General features: G+C 37.7%; 1 protein-coding gene across 6 annotated transcripts in view; it reads right to left on the reverse strand.

Annotated features, from left to right (window-relative positions):
- Positions 1 to 15,006, reverse strand: part of LOC150093132 (uncharacterized) — a 423,272-nt gene that overhangs the window by 2,994 nt on the left and 405,272 nt on the right. The window lies entirely within an intron of this gene.

Below are 15,006 nucleotides of genomic sequence, written 5' to 3' on the forward strand. Positions count from 1 at the left end.
TTTAACTGAAAAATACCTTAAATTAATCTGTGTAAATATCTCAGGTCAATTTACCAACTCAAATATTTACACATTATGATTATAAAAGAACAGCACATTACCTTTTAAGATTTAGTTTTTTATCCCTGATATATGAAAGGATGCAAACCTATATTACATAAATGCTATATGTACAAGTAGTTAAGGGGGGGTGAGGGTGGAGAGAGAATCAATAACTGATTTTTAAGTGTTGAGGATTGTAGTCCTTGGGGGAATGCAATTTGAGAAAAGTTATTCATCAGGACAGATATATGGAATGAAGGAGTAAAAGGGAATTGATTTAGTAGGTGTGAAGCCAGATTGCAAATGGATATCAACTAGCAGTTTGCAGTTACAGACTTAGGGGAAAGTGGAGGAATAATAGATGCCAGTTTGGCAGAAAGTAGCCAGGAAAATAACTATAAAAGACATAGGTCAGAAACAATGTCTATAAGACAGAGTGAGTCTGAGATGATTAACTAGATTACTCTCTTTTTGACAGCAATCAAGAATTTTTAGAAAAGTTTAGTATACTAAGGTGCTCAACCAAATGAGAAGTCTCTTACATGGTAAGGGACACCAAAATCATTTAAAATGATTTTGGGAGAAAATGAAAATTAAGCAGCAAAATAAGAAACAAAGAGGCCAAGAAACAGACAAGTCAAGAAGTGATGAAAATCAGGTAAGTCATGTTGTTAGTAAAAAGACAAAAAAATATTTGGTATGGTGATTCGATAATAAAACATGCCATTGATGAGCAAGTAATAACTTCTAGTTTTCCTGGAGGAAAATTAAGAATGTAAAGGAAGCAATTAAAACACAGAAAAGAAAAGTAAACGAAATCATAATTGTAGTAGGTACTAATGACTTAACAACCAGCGATAAGTTCAGTATGAGAGAGGACATGAAAGGGTTGCTGGAAGAGACAAGAGAGTGAAGAGTGAGAAAGTGAAAATTGTTAGTGTTTTACCATGATATGATAAAAATGAATCAAGGAGAAGGACTATGATTACAAACGATTTGATGTTTAGGCTGTGTAGAAGGAATGAATGGGAGTTCTTGGATGTGTGGAGCAAGTTTGAGGGAAGATTGGATTTGTATAAGAGGGTTTTGTACTCCTGATACCAACCACATTCTATACCTGAATGTGGTTGGTATCAGGAGTGATACCAAGAAAAACTAATAACTGGTATGAGACCTAACACAGAGTCAGGGAGGAATGGTGAGAATGTGAGTGACAATTAACTGTGTTAATGATAGAAAAGAGCTTTGTCATGGAAATGTTGATGAGGATTTCGACTGTGTTCATCTAGTTCAGACCCATCAAACATGTGCAAAGGTGTCTACATGTATAAGCCATTAGAGAAGAATAGAGATCTGCAAGTTGTCCAACTGTGTCATGCAGACTGCAAACAAGAGTATACAAAAGACGCTGCAGGTAGATTATGTCTGTACACGAATGCTAGGAGTATCAGAAACAAAGGGGCAGAGTTTGTTGCCTTAGTCAATACGTTGGGACCTCAGATCGTAGGCATTAGTGAGACCTGGTTATCAGAATCAGACATACTAACTGGTATCGAGTGTAAAGGGTACAGTATTTTTAGGAAGGATATAGAGGAAGGGGGGATGTGCTGCTAATGATATCGGATGACTTGAATCCAGTTAGAGCTAAGACCTATGATTGTAATTCTCATGTGAGGTAGAATAACAAAATCAATTACACAGAGGGGTGTTATTACAGATATGATGGATCAGTTGCTAGTGAGGACGAAATGCATCACCAAATAGACAAGATGAGCATGAAAAGAGTAATCATAATAGGCGACTTTAATTATCCAAATATTGATTGGGTAACAGTAGAATATCATGAGAAGAATGAAACTGCATTTATTGAGCTGTTGCAGGACAACTTCCTGAAGCAGCATGTGACAGAAGGAACCCTAGGTCAAAGCATATTAAATTTGATTATAGTGTCAGAGGATGTTTCAGTTAAAGATGTAACTATTCTTCCTTGGTTGGTGACAATGATCATGGGGTACTCACAATTAGAAAGTGACTAAGTTTATGAATGGTCCATTCAGAAAAGGTTACAATGCTGAACTACAAAGCAGGAAATTATGACCAACTGAAGAGTATACTAAGTTCAGTAGAATGGGATCAGTTGATGGATGGGAAGAATATCTACAGTGCATGAGAAGTATTTAAACAATACTTAAATGATGCGATTAAGAATTATCAACACATTGGTACAAGAAAATTATATTTAATATATTGCCAGATATTTCAGTTTGAAAATAAACTATCAAAAGTGGCTTGACAGGAGACAGTCTTTTACAAGGTAGAATACAAACAATTGATCATTCAAAATTAGAACGAGTCGAGTGATGTTACATCGCTAATCACAATATCATTTCATTATAGAAAGGTAAACATAAAAGTGCAGAAATAAATTACATGTATAAATTTACAATGTCATACAAAACTTAATTTATAAAATTATATTAAAGATATCATTAGACAGATGTAGTATCTAGAAGGTATTAATTAAAGAAAAAAATAAAATAAAATTAATGTGTTAATCAGATCAAACTTTCCCATATTTTTGACAATAATATGCAGATGACAGGAAACAGTTTTTTACAAGGTAGAATACAAACAATTGATCATTCAAAATTAGAACGATATCCTTGTAAAAATATGGGAAAGTTTCTTCTGAATACCACATTAATTTAATTTATTTTTTCTTTAATTAATACCTTCTAGATACTACATGTTTAATATCTTTAATATGATTTTATAAATTAAGTTTTTTTTGTATGACACTGCAAATTTATACATGTAATTTAGTTCTGCACTCTTATGTTTTACCTTTCTTCAGTGAAATTATTATTATCATCATCCGAGACTTCCAGGGAGTCAAGGACTCATCGAGGGAGGCTGTAAATTACCCAACCCAGCTATTATACCTTTCCTTAAATTCATTTACACTAGATGCACTCACTACCCGTAAGTGCGAATTATTCCACTCACTTACTGCTCTCTGGGACAAAACCTAGCTCTTAACCCTTTCTTGACTGAGAACAACCTTAACTTCCATGGATGGCCCCACGTCCTCTCCCCACCTTCCATATAGCAAAAAATTTCATGATTTGAAATGCTATAGCACCCATTCAAAAGTTTATAGACCTCTATCATATCACCCCTCTTTTTCCTGTTAACCAGTCTGTAATCCACACACTCGCAATGTCCCCATAATCTAAATCCCATAATTCGGATATAATCTTTGTAACTCTTCTTTGCACCCTTTCCATAGCTTCTTTATCCCTTTGGAATATGGGAGACCAAATCTGCACACAGTAATCCAAGTGTGATCTTATCAAAGCCTTATAAAGAGGCAAGATTACTTCCTTATCCTTATATGTCAAGGTTCGCTTCAACATAGCAATTATCCTCTGAGTTGTATTTGCAACTTTTGCTATGTGACCTTTGAACTTTAAATTCTTATCCACCAATACACCAAGATCCCTCCCTGCCTCTTCAGTTTCTTGTAGCATAACCCTGCTAATATATGCTGCTGGAACTCTAATCATGCATAACTTTACACTTACTAACATTAAACTGACAGCCATTTTCGTTTGCCCAGATTTCCAATCTATTCAAATCATTTTGTAATTGCAGAATATCAATAGCATCCCTGATTGCCCTGCCTATCTTTTCATCATCAGCAAACAATTGCAAATCTGATGATAGACCCTGCTTGATGTCATTAATGTATAGCTTGAACAATAATGGCCTGAACCCTGAGGTACACTACTGGTTACCTTAAATCTGGCAGATTCACACCCACTGTATACCACTTTTTGATATCTGTCTGTCAACCATCCCCCGATCCAAGTGAATAGATTATGTTCCAATCCCATATTCTCCAGTTTACACAACAGCCTATCGTGTGGTATCCTATCAAATGCCTTAGAAAAATCCAACATTATCAGTGTATCCATTCCCTTTATCCAACTCGGCCGTAACATTGTTATAAAATGTGAGCAAATTGCTAAAACACGATCTTCCTTTAGTAAACCCACACTGTTCCCTGCAGAGTATAGAATGCTTATCGACCGATTTCTGTATGTGAGTGCTTACCAACTTCTCTAAAATCTTCACTACCACACCAGAGACACTAATAGGTCCGTAGTTAGACGCATCAGTTTTTGCACCACCCTTGTGCAATGAAACTATCATACATTCCTTCCATTCCTGAACTGAGACTCAAGTTATACAAATGTGTGAAAGGACTTGCCAATTCAGCTAAACATTCCTTTAACAAACGGGCAAATGATATCATGATTAGCGATGTAACATCACGAGCCTCGTTCTAATTTTGAATAATCAATTGTTTGTATTCTACCTTGTAAAAGACTGTTTCCTGTCAAGTCACTGATGGTAGTTTATTTTCAAACTGAAATATCTGGCAATATATTAAGTATACTTTTCTTGTGCTAACATGTTGATAATTCGTAATTTCAAGCCACAAGTTTCTCTCAACAGTAGAATAAATGTTGCGATATCAGAGTGCATCCCGAGAGTTCGAAGAATAAATAGGTAGGAGTCAAATGGATGCGTAATCTTATTAAGCAAGAGATTCATAAAAAAAAAGGATGATGTGGCAGGAATACTGTGTGCATAAGGATGATGTGCATTATGAAAATTATAAGCAGCAGGCTAGAATAGTCACAAGTATTGTACAGAAAGAAAAGTCTGAATATGAAAAGAAACTGGCTCTGAATGCTAAAGACAACCCACGAGAATTCTATCGATATGCTGCAAGTAAAAGAAAGAATGAATATGAAAGAATAACTCATCTAAATGCACATGGCATGAGGATTACAGATGCAGAAGAAGTTGTTCAACTAATGAGAGCCCATTTTGTTAAAAGCTATGAAACTAGTGTACGTGACATTGATCTCACTGCTACCTCTTCACTGGATGAAGAAACTCAGGTGTATGAGGACAAGGTATTAGAGATGCTGCACAAACTAAATAAGAATTCAGCAATAGAGACTGATGGGATATCAGCACGAGTGCTAAAAGAGTGTTCAGCTGAACTGGCTATTGCTTTGACCAAGCTGTTTAATATGATTCTCAGAACAGGGAAGATTCTGCAGGAATGGAAAGAATGTATGGTACAGGAAAACCTCGTTTAATGCGATTAATTAATCCATCAATTAATGCAGACTAAGTGAAATCATGTTAAGCAAATGCAATAAACAATAATATTACAGTGTAATTTACAGTGAAAAATTTATTTGAGAATAAAATCAAAGTTAATAAAAATCAATTGCTTAAATTTTTATTTAATGTCTAAACATTTGATTGAGCTACTTTTTTACAAAAAAATTAATTAAAGATGTTGGAATAGTGCTTGGCTTTTTCATTTTGTCACGCAATTCGTGATCGCTTTATCAAGATTTTGGGAGGCTTCAAAGCTTTGTTCCATATTAGGATCAGCATCAAACAAAATTTCCTTAGCATGCTGAATATGATTGAAAACTAGCAACTCAAGTTCTTTTCCAGTTAGTTTCATTGTCATAACATTCTCCTGTTGTTTGCACTCCTTATCTTCTTTTTCATATGTATGCTGTTCTTCTAGTTGAAGGAGATCATTCTCGCTTAACTGTTCTGAATGGGAATCGAGCAAGTTCCTCACATCTTTATTATCCAGTTCATTAAATCCAAGTTCTTTCCAAACTGTGCTGATTTCTTCAATAATGCTAGATCCTGAGATGCTTCAGTTTTAGCTAGGAAAGTTTTTGTTGGCACACACACTTCCAAAAGACACCAGTTTCTTAAATGTTGAATATTTGATGATCGTCACAATCACCCTCCTGAATTATCCTTTGCAATTCTTCAGGAAACTTGGCTGCAGAATCTTTATCAATCCTAGCAAATTCCCCAGTTATTCTTATGTTATGCAGTCCAGCTCGATTTTAAAATGGTCAAACCATCTTAAACTCGCAGTGAAGCTTTCACATTCCTCTTGAAATCTGGTCTCCTTTAATGAGGAAAATATTGAGAGCTTTTGCCAGAATATTCCTTGTACTAAGAGGTATTCTTTTTTTGGTTACAATCCTCAATCCAGCTATAGAAGATGTTCCATCTTAATCATTAAATGGTTTTATTTCTGGTGATCTGCATGCTTAAAGAAGCAGTCGCAACTTTTCCTTGTTCTATGTATTCTTTGCTCTTATTTAATATGGTCTGAACTGTAGACTCTCTGTATCCCAGGTCTCGCAAAATCAGTGTATTAACATCAATTTCATGTTTCTTAATAACTTCCAGCTTTTCCTTTAACGTAATTACTTTTCTTCGTTTTATTACTGCTGCTTTCTTTATCAGTCTCTCTCTTTTCCATATTAGGGATTGAATATAATAAAACCTGATAGGTATCTAAATTAAAGTAAAATGAATGAAAAGTGATTGAGAAAGAGAAGAGTTTGCAAGTGCACTTGCGATGATAGCTTTTGAGTCAACTGCCGAGTGTCACGGGCCACGCCCACAACACTTTCAATGCTCACTACATTGACAAGTGCTGCCGCTCAGTGCAGGTTCTTGCTTAAAGCAGGAAATAGTATTATTTCACTCAATCGCGCATGTTTGAATTTGCATTAAACAAGGTTTTCCTATAATTCCATTGCACAAGGGTGTGCAAAGACTGATGAATCCAACTATCGACCAATTAGTATCTCAGGAGTGGTGGTGAAAATTTTGAAAAATTGGTTAGGGCTCACATTCAGAAATGGGTTGACAGTGAATCTCTACTTTGCAATGAGCAACATGGGTTTACTAAGGGAAGGGCATTTTTTAAAAACTTGCTCACATTCCATAGTAATGTTACCATTGCACTAGACAAGGGAAATGGATACACCATGATACTTAATTACTAATCACTTAAGGAATTGACAACGTAGATAAGAATATAAATTAAATTACACTTTAATAAATATTTCCAATATTTCGGCAATATTTATCAAAATATTGCCGAAATATTAAAAAAGGCAAGTGCACATAGGCACTACAACACAGTAACTGAGAATGAAGTGATGAAGCTATTGTGTTCTGCTAAAACCTCTAGCGGGTTAAGTAGGTGTTCCTAACTATTGGGCTGAAGGTCTGCTGATGTAAGCCTCCCAAATTTGTATTTGCTACGGTGTCTTACTGTAGCTTTCCTCCAACGTATTCTGTGGCGTCTATCCAGAGCATGGCCTGCAAGACCAGAGTGGCTGTACTTGTGAAACTGGATGTAGTCCTTGTGTTCCAAAATTTTGATATTCGCTGTCCTACCTGTTTGGCCAAAGTAAGACAGTTTACAGCTGCAAGGGACCTGGTATACACCAGGTAGGTCTAGGGTAAGTGATTGGTCTTTAGTGGAGCGGATAAGGGATGCCAATTTTCTGGTCTCCAATGGTCTGCAACAGGAGGTCAAGTCATGTTTTTTTTAAATTTTGGTAATTTTTTCCGAGGTGCCTCAGATGTAGGGAATGGTAATGGATTTAGAGTAATCCTTGTTGTGAAGAGGGGTAGCCATTAGCTGAGAAAGTGTTGAGGATGTGGTTTAGTTCAGTGTTTAGGGCCTTCTCGTTAGAGCAGATTAGTTTATCCCTCTTGTATAGTGTTTTCACCACTCCATATTGTTGTGAGGAGGGGTGATGGGATTGTTGGTGAATGTACCTGCCTCTATGGGTGGGTGGGTTTTCTACAAACTGAGAAAACCAGGGTTCCATCAGGCTGGTGGGTGACTAGTGTGTCTAGGAAAGGGAGGCTGTTGTTTTCCTCTTTTTCCAGAGTGAACTTGATTCTGGGGTGTTGGTTGTTTAAGTGCGTTAAGAAGGAGAGGAGTTTATCAGAGCCATGTGGCGAAATAGCGAACACATCATCAACGTAGCGAAGCCATATGGTTGGTTTTTGTGGGGCAGAGGCTAAGGCTTTTTCTTCAAAAGTCTCCATAAAGAAATTGGCCAAGGGTGGGAGAGTGGAGAACCCATGGCTGTCCCCTCCATGGCATTGATTCCCTGGCATACAAATTAGCTAAACATTTGGCCAAAGCACTCACACACTATACTGGCAACACACCATCACACACAAAAAACTCAGCCCACTTCAAAGCCAGCATAGAAAACCTTACATTCCAACATACTGACATAATGGTCAGCTTTGACGTCTCCTCCTTATTCACAAATGTCCCACTCAAGGAAACTTTAGAGCTAATTCAAGCTAAATTTTCTCTCAATATCTCAGCCCTATTTCAGTTCACATTAAACTCAGACTATTTCGTTTGGCAGGGAAAATTCTACAAACAAATAGAGGGGACAGCCATGGGTTCACCACTCTCCCCACCCTTGGCCAATTTCTTTATGGAGACCTTCGAAGAAAAAGCCTTAGACTCTGCCCCACAAAAACCAACTATATGGCCTTGCTACGTTGATGATGTGTTCACTATTTGGCCACATGGCTCTGATACACTCCTCTCCTTCTTAACACACTTAAACAACCAACACCCCAGAATCAAGTTCACTCTGGAAAAAGAGGAAAACAACAGCCTCCCTTCTCTAGACACACTAGTCACCCGCCAGCCTGATGGAACCTTGGTTTTCTCAGTTTATAGAAAACCCACCCATACAGGCAGGTACATTCACCAACAATCCCATCACCCCCCCCCCCTCACAACAATATGGAGTGGTGACAACACTATACAAGAGGCATAAACTAATCTGCTCTAACGAGAAGGCCCTAAACACTGAACTAAACCACATCCTCAGCACTTTCTCAGCCAATGGCTATCCCCCCCCCAAAAATAATATTGAAACCATCAAACTACAACTCCCACCCCCCCTTCACAACAAGGATTACTCTAAATCCATTACCATTCCCTACATCCGAGGCACCTCGGAAAAAATTACCAAAATTTAAAAAAAACATGACTTGACCTCCTGTTGCAGACCATTGGAGACCAGAAAATTGGCATCCCTTATCCGCTCCACTAAAGACCAATCACTTACCCTAGACCTACCTGGTGTATACCAGGTCCCTTGCAGCTGTAAACTGTCTTACTTTGGCCAAACAGGCAGGACAGCGAATATCAGAATTTTGGAACACAAGGACTACATCCAGTTTCACAAGTATAGCCACTCTGGTCTTGCAGACCATGCTCTGGATAGACGCCACAGAATACGGTGGAGGAAAGCTACAGTAATACACTGTAGCAAATACAAATTCGAAAGACTATTCATGAAATCAGCCTCAGCCCTAAGAAACTCTCCAAAGCTCAAGAAATTTGGTTGTATGAGACTGTCCCATATTTGGGAGGCTTACATCAGCAGACCTTCAGCCCAACGGCCAAAAACACCTACTTAGCCCGCTAGGGAGCACCATCAGGACTTTTAGAAGAACAATAGCTTCATCACTTCATTCTCAGTTACTGTGTTGTAGTGCACACGTGCCTTTTTTGTAAGTTCCTTTTGAAGATGGCAACTATTCAGGAATATTTAATAAAGTGTAATTTAATTTATATTCTTATCTAGGTTGTCAATTCCTTAAGTGATTTAGCAATGCATAACCAACGTATAAGCTTGTCTACAAGAATTACCATGATACTTCTGGATTTTGCTAAGGCTTTTGACAGAATACAGCATGTAAGAGTGTTATATAAATTGAAGAATATGGGTTTGGATTATAAAATATTAATGTGGATAAGAGGATGGCTGACTGACAGATATCAAAAAGTGGTATATGGAGGATGTGAGTCTTCAAGATTTAAGGTAACTAGTGGTGTACCACAAGGATCAATCCTTGGTCCACTGTTATTCAATCTGTACATTAATGATATTGGGAAGGATTTGACAAGCGACATACAGCTATTTTCTAATGATGCAAAGATAGGTAAGGTAATCAGTAATGCTGTTGATATGCAGTACTTGCAAAATGATTTCAATAGGCTGGAATTGTGGGCATGGGAAAATGGATGACAGTCAATGTCAGTAAATGTAAAGTCATTCACTTCGATGTCATTAGATATTTAATGTCGTATTATATTGGTGGGATTATGCTAGAAGAAACTGATCAGGCTAGGAATCTTGGAGTGTTAGTAGATAGAAAGTTGAAGTTCAGGAGCCATGTGGCAAAGATTACAAATACAACTCAAAAGATAATTACAATGCTGAAACGAACTTTCACATTTAAAAATAAGGATGTCATTTTGCCTCTTTATGAGACCTTGATAAAACCTCACTTGGACTATTGTGCACGGGTCTGGTCTCCTGGTTTCTGTTGCAATTCTAATGCAGTGGAGAAAATGCAAAGCAGAGTGTTAAAAATTATATCAGGATTGTAGAATACTGATTATAAAGACAGCTTGAGAATTTGTAGAATGCAGACACTATCAAACAGGAGAAAGAGGGTGATATAATTGATGTCATACAGTATTGCAACTGATGGAATTTTTTAATTTATGGAAGGTGGTGAAAGGACAACGGGGCATCCTTGGAAGCTGAGAATGAATGCCACTAAGAAGGTGGTGAGGGCTAGATTTTTCCTCTCATAGGGTGGTGTGATCGGAATGGATTGCCACTGGATGTTGTAAGTGCAAGTAGTGTGAATGAATTCAAGGATAAGTATGATAGCTGGTGCATGTAGTGTGACCTCCTTCGATGAGTCTCTGACTCCCTGGAGGTCTCTCTTAATAATAATAATAATAAAGAAATGTGTTTGTATAAATGACTTATTTTTTACAACATTAAAAACTTCATGCAATTTATCCGAGTCTGATAAGATCTGATTGAGAGTACATGGGTCAACCAGATTAGTAAAAAATTTTCCTTTCTTGAGTGAAGTGCTGGCACTCCACCAGAACATGATGGATGGTGAGAGGCATGTTGCAACATTCAACTCAGGTAGATCATAAGCCCTTAGTAAATATGAATGTGTAAAATGACAGTCCTATGTCGACCATATCAACAACTTCCTCTCTCTGTTCTATATTGACTAGATTGCCAGTGCTACCTGCCATTGATCTTATAACTGTCTGTATACTGGGACAAACAGTATGGAGAAAAATTATCAGCTGATCTAGTAGCTTCATCTGCAGTCTCATTTCCCTCAATTGCAATGTGGCTGGGAATCCAACACAGCTGAATATCAGAGTTACAGTACTTCAATTTGTAACAGTTGTAGAATCTCACAAGGCACTAGATGTGGATTGTACACAAGAGATGAGATGGCCTGTATAGAAAGCTCAATGAGTCTGTATAAATCATACTTCTGGTAGAAATTTTCTTTTATACAAAAGCACAAGTTGAATGGCATGCAATTCTGTTGTATAATCACTGCAGTCAAGTAAGATTTGATTAGAAATATAAGGTAGAAATACAGCAATGTGAAAAGTGAAACTCTTTGTTGACACAGAAGTAACAGGATGTAGCATAAACTTGCCACAGAGGAATACTGTTATGTTTAATGCAGGTAATATTGTCAACATTCAAGCCAAAAGTCAGCATGAATGTCACAATCTCTTTGACATGCATACCAAAAGGATGTACGAGAGTCTGTTGTGTGTGATATTGAACCTCCCAATGCAGGGGAAAGATACTAATCCATGTAAGATGATCTGGGAGAGACTATTTTTAGGGGACAGTTAAGAGAACTACTTCCATCTAAGTGAGAGAGAGCTGGTTCATTTGTTTCAACACGACTGATGGGCAATGTGCAAAAGACACAGAAGCTATCCATACACCTTGATGACGGATGAGATCCAACCACCGCAGGAGAAAATTTCCAGAAATGAAAGTAATAGAAAACGGAGTATTGGTGTATAAGATGCACCGTCTTGCAGAATTATAGGATTGAGAACCATAATCCAGTTTTGAATATACAGGGTGTTCGGGATAAATTTGACAGTTTCGTAAGGAAAAAGAAAATCTTCTTTGTATCTATTAAATTTAATGAATTGACAAAAAAACATTACAGGCAGAGTTAATTACAATACTATCAACAAGATTTACTCAAAATAACCACCATTAGCATCGATCACAGCTTCAATTCTGCTTCGGAACCTCGAACAAGCTGATGCTACAGTCTCCCTGGGAAGGGCCGCAAAAACTGTTTTAATTTTATCCATTAACTGGGCTTTTGTATTACTGGAAGTGCGATTGGTGTCTTTTTCAACTGCGCCCCATACAAAATAATCCATGGGGTTAAGGTCTGGGGAGTTTGGAGGCCAAACATTTGGACTGGTGAAGTCGTAGAAATTTTCAGACAACCATTTTTGACTTTTCCCAGAGGTGTGGCAAGGGGCCGAATCCTGCTGCCATACATACGGCCTACCATTGGCTACCCTTGTTATCCAGGGCTTGACTACAGTTAGCAACTCCACGAACAAAGCCCGAATTCCAATGCCAGGGTTCTTCAACACCTGTTCCTGCAGATTTGCGAGGAATTCTGCTGTACGAACGCAATCAGATCGTCTGCTAGGGATCTTTCTTCTTGCTACATCCTCGTAGTCACCATTGCAAGTCTCTAGTTCATGCCTGATTGTTTTTACTGTATTCAGGGAGCATTGGGCAGCAGTCGTAATATCCTTATTTTGATGGCGGGCACGAATCATCATGATACAAGTTATTCTCTTCCATGATTCAGGTGGGTTCCAGCTATCCATCCTTTCTGACATCTTGTATATGAATGAAGAAGGGTCCAAACTTTTAAATGAAGAGAAGTGTGTGTTAATACATGTAACTTACGGAAAAATATAATTAATTATAAATATGTCAAATTTATCCCGAACACCCTGTACAAGTGCATGATACAAATGAAGTCTTGAAGATCAATCTGCACCCCGTTCAACAGAGGAGAGTATGTGAAGGAGATTCGATGTGTTTTGAACTTTTCTTAATTGACAAACATGTGCAAAGAATGCAAGCTTTCTGACTTAAGATGAGCCCTAAGAACTTGACTTCTGTTGCTACTGGAATAACACTTTGTGCCACTATTAACTCAGGATCTGGGTGAAGAGTGTTTTTGGCAGAAGTGTACACACTTTTTTCAGCTGAAAACCTGAACCCATTACTAAAAGCCTAAGTTGATACAATACACGATCAACTGCTTGTTGCAGTTGTCTTTTTTAATTATCCTCATGCTACAAGAGTAGCAGTAAATTGTGAAGTCATCAATATATACAGCATTGTCTATAGTGGAAGGAAACTGTTCAAGTGACTAAACTCTCACAGCAATCAGGAAACAGCATCTTGGTCACATAATCAACGTGTTCCCACAACGCCCTGTTACACTTATGACAGAACCTTGGGGAACACTTTGATTATATGGCTGAGATAGTGTACTTCCAACTCAGACTTGGGAAAACAAAGTTTTTAACATAAAAAAGGTACCCTCTGAGACCACATTATAGAAGTCTTTTAATATGCCATATCTTCAAGCTGTGCCATAAGCTTTTTCCAAAGAACACTGAAACCAGATGTTCTTGATGAACAACTAAACAAAGTTTTTAACATATGAGATGCAAAAAACTTTTAGTTGTTTTCCCAAGTCTGAGTTGGAAGCACACTATCTCAACCATATACCGTATTTGCTGGCGTATGTGACTCACTTTTATTCTTTGAAAATAGGTCTGAAAAACAAGGTGCATCTTATACGCTTTTTATTACTTTCATTTCTGGAAATTTTCTCTGTTCTGGGTTACGCGATTTCTTTCTTGCTTCCTTGCCATGTGAGAGCTTTCCAGTTATGTAGAGTTCAGTGATTGCGCATGCACTGTCATCGACGATCAGAGCTGTGTCCTGTTCGTTTAAACTTTCCAATTGTTGTCGCAGTTGTGAACGGTGATATATTTCTGCCGTTAAATTTTCTTTACATTTCTTGGCAAATTATGGCTGAAAAACGTTGGTTGGCATTGCTACAATATTGCATACAAGCTACACGTGATTGTGTATGCTAAAGAACATGGAAACAAGGCTGCAGAGAGGCATTTCACACCACCCCCAACTGAGAAAATGAAAAGAACTTGGCGGAATCAGGAAGAGGATTTAAAAAAAGCAACTCACAGTAAGCATAACCTACGAAGTGGAACTGGAAAATGGCCAGAACTTGAGGCAAAACTGAATACTTGGATTTAAGACCACAGAAAAGTGAGACTTTCAGTGTCTACAAAAATGATTATTTATCAAGCAAAAGCGATAGCCACTAATAGAGGGATCGCCAACTTTACTGGATCAACATTATGGTGTTCAAGATTCATGAAGAGAAACCAGCTATGTATGCAGACTAAAACAAAAATATCACAAAAGATGCCAGCTGAATATGAAGAAAAAACTATTGAATTTCATCGATTCATCATTAACGCAAGGAAACGAAAAAATTTTGAACTTACGCAAATAGGAAACATGGATGAGGTTCCGCTGACTTTTGATGTGCCCTCAAACAAAACTGTAGATTCCAAGGGCACTAAAAATGTTACTATTAAAACTTTGGGTTACAAAAAAACTCACTACACGGTTGTTTTATTCTGTTGTGCTGATGGGACAAAATTGCCGCCACTACTGATTTTTAAAAGGAAGATGCTACCCAAAGAAAAAGTGCTTAAAGGAGTGTTTGTACATGTTCATGCAAAAGGCTTGATGGATGGAGGAGGAATGAAGTTATGGATAGATAAAATTTGGTCTAGGCACCCTGGTGGACTGTTGAAGAATCCTGCCATGCTAGCATGGGATCAGTTTCGTTCTCACAGAACAGAAAATGTTAAAAATAATCTCAAGGAATTGAAAACTCAGTTAGCTGTAATTCCAGGAGGTCTAACTAGTCAGCTTCAACCTTTAGATGTCTGTATTAATAAACCATTTAAGGGATTTATGAAGGAGAAGTGGAACAGCTGGATGCAGTCTTCAGATTTTGAGGTTAGGCCATCAGGAAGAAGGCCTAGCAATTTGTGAG

This window comes from Typopeltis vanoorti, chromosome 24 (assembly GCF_054136105.1).
Source record: "Typopeltis vanoorti isolate ZY-2024b chromosome 24, IOZ_Tvanoo_1.0, whole genome shotgun sequence".
Lineage (NCBI taxonomy): Eukaryota > Metazoa > Arthropoda > Arachnida > Uropygi > Thelyphonidae > Typopeltis > Typopeltis vanoorti.